The 6,187-nt window shown below is 37.7% G+C and overlaps 1 pseudogene; it reads right to left on the reverse strand.

The window, feature by feature from the left end:
* Window positions 1-4,661: 4,661 nt before the first annotated feature.
* On the reverse strand, window positions 4,662-5,218 carry LOC108400263 (ras-related C3 botulinum toxin substrate 1 pseudogene; annotated as a pseudogene).
* Window positions 5,219-6,187: the final 969 nt, after the last annotated feature.

Raw genomic sequence — 6,187 nt, forward strand, 5'->3', positions numbered from 1 at the left:
CCCTTTTCAATACTGTAATTTTGGAAAGAAGTCAGTAATGTACAGCCCATGTTTAAGGAGTGGAGAGTTACAGTGGCTTTCTTTGAAGGCAGCATGTCAACAAAAATGTTTAGGGATTTTTCTGCATAGGAATTTATTTCTTTTCTCCAGTCATTTATTCAATCCATTGTTTCTATCAATATGGACTCAGGGATATTCATTTTATACTTTGAGTTATAATTCTATGTTAACTTTTAGATTGATCAAATTGTTCCAACTTTGAACATTAGGAGTTCTTTAAGTCAACTTCTGTGTCCTTTTAATACATCCTCTTCAATGTGTTTTTGTTGTTCTAGCAGATTCTTTTTGCTCTTTGTGGTACTTTATTATTTGTATTTTAGCACTTCCATACTTTCTGTCACTGTAAGATGCTCCAGACTCATCTTGGACATTCCCCATTCCCAACCAGGATCAGCCATTTTCCAAGGAGCTCCAGTTCTTTCTACTAAAGAAAGGCATTAGAAACTAAGACCTGAGCACTAGATAGGGTGTCCTTGTTTACTGTTCCTCTCAACTGACAAGTGAGAAAATTTATGTGTGCACTTTAGCCTGTGTATATGTGCATATCTATAAACATTTGTCTGTAAGCATTTGTATCTATATCAAGTTACACATGAGCTCATCATTTGCCACAGTGTATATTTTTTATAAATTTTTGTGTTCAATTTGCTAAGTTTTCATGAGATTCTTTGTAAGTATATTACTAAGAGATATTGGTCTATACTGTTCCTTTCTTTTAAGATATTTAACTGGTTTTGGTACTAGGGTATTGCTTGTCTGACAGAACAAATTATGATATATTTTAATGTGTGAAATAATTTGTTGAAAATTGGTATTAATGCCCCTTTAAATATGTAGAATTCACCAGTGATACTGTTTGTGCCTGATGCTTCTTTCATTGGAAGGTTATTAATTGTTGATTCAATTTCCTTAGTAGATAAAAGGCTATTCAGATTATGTATTGTTATGTGGGTTTCAATAGTTTGTATCATTCAAGAAATTGGTCCATTTCATTTACCTTATTAAAGTTGTGGATAGAATTGGTAATAAAATCCTTTACATGATTCAAGGCTTGATTAAATCATATATGTAAAACATGCTGCTAAATGCATGGCAAAACAATATAAAAACACTGCATAATTCTTCAACTATCAATTTAAGATATGTTGTTCTTGAAAGTGGCTGAAAAATTCAACACTGTACTCTTCCATTCTTCCAGTGTGTTATGTGTGTGTGTTATGTGTTGAACATTATTAGAACTAGTACTAGGTTTTCAGAACCTCACAGACAACATAACATTTTTAGGCAAAGTAGGTGAGGCAAAGAGTAGGATCAGTATTAGTCAAGTTACAGTGTTGGTAATCTGGCAAGACAGTGATGTTAAGGAGATTCATAGTTTAAAAATAAAATATACTAACTATAAAACTGCAACACATGATTTTTACACCTATTTACTTGAAAACTAAGAAAAGCACAAACTAGCATATCATCATTATGAGAAAGATTTTGTTATGAAGACATACTGCTCATCAAGCAAGGGTTCTTTAAGGAAATCACTTACTGAGCAACTATAGGAATGACCACTTCAAATATTAATTAAATGTCCAGCATAGGGAGAGATGGCAGGTGTAAGAAAAAGGACAGGCTTAAGATAGCACTTACTGATAATACTGACCTTTCTTCATTTACTGCATTTGACAGAACTTAACCTTTTAAAAATTTTATCCATAATACTTTTATTCGCTTTAATTATCCCGGGTGCAGTCTGGTATAAATTAATCTCCAATTCATATTTTCTCATCAAACCATCTTCACCTTTCATCATGTCAAGTGTTTCACACACTTCATCCAATACACCCACAACCAAGAACAGCATACTTCATTAAAGGAAACAGAGTAAGTCATATTCAAAATCACAGAGAAAGCTAATAAACTATTTTTTAAAAATTCACTACAAATTAAAAAGACTTCTCCAAAGAATTGAGGGATTATACTTACTCCATTATAATATACAGTGCATTATGTAATAAACAGTGGTTGACAAATTGTTGAATGTACAAAATGCAACACTTCATTAAGAAGGATGCTTTGCTTTACATATATAAAAACTAGGTAAAACAGTCTGTTACTTTCTTTATTTTGAAGTCTATTTTGTCTGATACTAGTATTGCAACACCTGCTTTCTTCTCTCTGTTGTTCGCATGAAATATCTTTTTTCATCCCTTGACTTTAAGTCTGTGCATGTCTTTGGGTTTGAGGTGAGTCTCTTGTAAGCAGCATATGGATGGGTCTTGCTTTTTTATCCATTCTATTACTCTGTGTCTTTTGATTGGTGCATTCAGTCCATTTACATTTAGGGTGATTATTGAAAGGTATGTACTTGTTGCCATTGCAGGCTTTAATTTTGTGGTTACCAAAGGTTCAAGGTTAGCTTCTTTACTATCTTACTGTCTAACTTAATTCGCATATTGATCTATTACAAACACGGTCTGATGATTCTTTATTTCTCTCCCTTCTTATTCCTCCTCCTCCCTTCTTCATATGTTGGGTGTTTTGTTCTGTGCTCTTTTTAGTAAGTCCCTGTAAGATGGAGTCCCTGTAAGATGCCCTGTAGAGGTGGTTTGTGGGAGGCAAATTCCCTCAACTTTTGCTTGTCTGGGAATTGTTCAATCCCTCCTTCATATATAAATGATAATCATGCTGGATACAGTATTCTTGGTTCGAGGCCCTTCTGTTTCATTACATTAAGTATATCATGCCATTCTCTTCTGGCCTGTAGGGTTTCTGTTGAGAAGACTGATGGGTTTTCCTTTGTAAGTGACCTTTTTTTTTCTCTCTGGCTGCCTTTAATACTCTGTGCTTGTCTTTGATCTTTGCCATTTTAATTATTATGTGTCTTGGTGTTGCCCTCCTTGGATCCCTTGTCATGGGAGTTCTGTGTACCTCTGTGGTCTGACAGGCCATTTCCTCCCCTAGTCTGGGGAAGTTTCAGCAATTATTTCTTCAAAGACACTTTCTATCCCTTTTTCTCTCTCTTCTTCTTCTGGTACCCCTATAATGCAGATATTTTTCCATTTCGATTGGTCACTAGCTCTCTTAGAATTCTTTCATTCCTGGAGATCCTTTTATCTCTCTCTGCATCAGCTTCTCTGTGTTCCTGTTCTCTGTTTTCTAGTCCATTAATGGTCTCTTGCATCTCGTCCATTCTGTTTTGCAGTCCTTCCAGAGATTGTTTTATTTCTGTATTCTCCCTCCTTAGTTCTTTCATATTTCTCTGCAAGTCCATCAGCATGGTTATGACTTTTGTTTTGAATTCTTTTTCAGGAAGATTGGTTAAATCTATCTCTCCAGGTTCCTTCTCAGGGGAAGATGTAGAAGATGTCGAAGCTGTCTGGGTTAGTTTTGTCAAAATCAAATTTTTTTGCCTTTTCATGTTGATAGATGCAGTGGTGTGCTATTGACTTGTCTGTCAGCTGGGAGAGTCAAGACTCTTTCCACTTGGCTCCTGGCCTTTCTTTACTGGGACAACTGCAACCCCTAGTGGCTTGTGTTGGGCAATTGCGTGTAGACTGGGTCTCTGTATCTTGCCCAGCTGGTATGGAGGAAGCTCCCTTGCTGTGGGTGTGGTCAGCCTCAGGCTACTGCTCTGCTATGGTGGGGCCCCAGAGGGGTAATGGATGGGGGGCTGTTTGGCTGTTTACCTCTGTGAGGGGTCTCAGAGCTGTTGCCCAGGAGGTTAGTGTGCCTGGAGTTCCCTGGAATTTCCAGCTGCTGGACTGTGACCCGGGATGCTTTCATCCAGCTGTGGAGTCCCTGTCCCTTTAAGACTTTCAAAAAGCACTCGCTTTTCATTGTCACAGGGGCACCGGTTTTGGGTCCCGCTCACAGGTCTTACTGTCCTGCTTCCCTAGTTTCCAGCACTTCACGCATGCACTATGTGTTTGCGCTCTGGTGCAGATGGCTGGGGATGGGTGTTTAGCAGTCCTGGGCTCCCTCTCCCTCCCCGCTCTGACTCCTCTCCTCCCCCTAGGAGCTGGGGTGAGGGGCCTTGGGTTCCACCAGGCTGCGGCTTCTGTCTTACCCCCTCTCACCAGGCACTGGGTTCTCGCAGGTGTGGATGCAGTCTGGCTGTTGTCTTGTGTCTTCTGGTCTCTCTTTTAGGGATAGTTGTATTTGTTGTATTTTCAAAAATATATATGTTTTTGGGAGGAGATTCCCACTGTCCTACTCACACCGCCATCTTGGCTCTGCCCCGATAAAACAGTCTGAGTTCCCTAATATAAGAAGCCACAGTCGTCTTAAAGACAAAGGTCTGTAAAACAATGTAGTGCTTCGTGTTTGTAGCACACAGGGTATTTTAGTCAACTCAATCTAAGTAAGAATAGGAGCCACTGAAATATAAGTCTTTAAGAAGGCTGTTATTTTAGGGCTTAATTTTAATAGAATGCAGAAGTCTGAACTCATACTTTAAACATAAAATATTTGAAATTTCTGATTGATTGAAATGGTTTTATGGAAAAACTAATCTGTAGCAAAAAGTTGGCATTGAAAGTGAAGGTTCCACCATTTTTGAACAAAGCATACAGTTTCCAACGGGGACAGGATGCTGGATATTTACATATTTACACCAGCAGCCATTTTCGTTCCCTCTTCTTGATGAGGGTGGCCAGAGAACTGGCTGAAACAGCTTCATCAAAAACTGACTTCAGGTTTTGCTGTCCTGGCCAAACACTTCAGTTATTTTACAGCCCCAGTCCCCTTAGCCATGGCTAAACCACGGGAATTAGCCTCTTCTACACTTTCTTAATTATGTCTTTATCATCTCTATGATAAAGTACAGTTCCATTAGAATGATAGAATTGTTGTTGGGACAATGGTGTCATGTTTCCGGATACTACCTTAGACAGACATTTTCAAATGACGTAAATTTACAAGGGAAAAACAAATTAAGAATACATCTCTTTGTGGATAAATAGGGGGCATTATCATGATCTTCTTGTCCAGCTGTATTCCACAATCCCAGACTCACCTGTTTTCCATCTACCATAACATCGGCAAAATCATTGTCAAAGACAGTGGGGATATATTCTCCAGGAAATGTACTGGTTGTACAACTGATCAGTAGGCAAGTTTTACTTTCACTATCCATCTCACCGACCACACACTTGGTGGTCTTCATTTGGTCCATATGGTGGTCACTGTGCTAGGCATTGCAAAACAAGTAGTGAGTTGGCTAGTCCAAAGCCCAAAGCTTCTCATATATACACCTTCCCTGGCTAGATATTTAGGTACTACTTCCTTCCTGTGTAATAATGTATGTTTGATAGGGAAAGTCTCAGACTGAGAATACCTAACTTAAAATCCTTGTAGCTGTCTGACATTGGAGGCTGACACTGCATCTATGTGGTACAGTACCTCATCTATCAAATAGGTAGAAATAGTCATGAGTATAAAATAAGATTATATATATGAGCTGCTAAAAATAGTGCCTTGTTTTTCATGTGTTCAGTGGATACAGTTTATGAATTTAGCATTATTACAACTTCTCCGTTTCCCCCTAGCTGTTGGGGGGAACTCTGGGCAAGGACTTGAGTGTCTAAACTCAGTTTCATTTTGCAGAAATAAATAACCAATATAACATTTCTTAGTAACTGATTTGTTGATAAGATTATATATTCATCTATCTCTGGGATGTGTCTTTTTGATTAAATAATAATAATATGAATAAATCATTTATAGTTTATTTGCTATTAAGAAATAACCTTAATAGAGGTTATTTCTATCAGATGTAGTTTAGATTTTGGAGAATGATAAAAGTTTTGGGGCCTCTGATTACTTATGCAGAAATTTCAATATTACAGTGATTGTATACTAAACTAGAATAGAAATTACCCAAAGTTTGACCTCTTTAGAGGGCAAATGTCTCAGAAATGGCAACAGATCCATAATGTGTAAGCAATGGCAAACATCAGATAGCAAAAAGGCATTCTAATCAAACCTTTCCAAATCAGTCAAGAAGGCGTATAATGAAATTTCTTATCATTATTTTTGCTTAGTTAAGAACACATTTAGCATGATAAATTATTTTTCAGATGTAAAACCAAGCCTGGTCAGGGTATTTGCCCTCTTGAAGGAGAACTAACTCACT

Source organism: Manis javanica, chromosome 9 (genome assembly GCF_040802235.1).
Source record: "Manis javanica isolate MJ-LG chromosome 9, MJ_LKY, whole genome shotgun sequence".
NCBI lineage: Eukaryota > Metazoa > Chordata > Mammalia > Pholidota > Manidae > Manis > Manis javanica.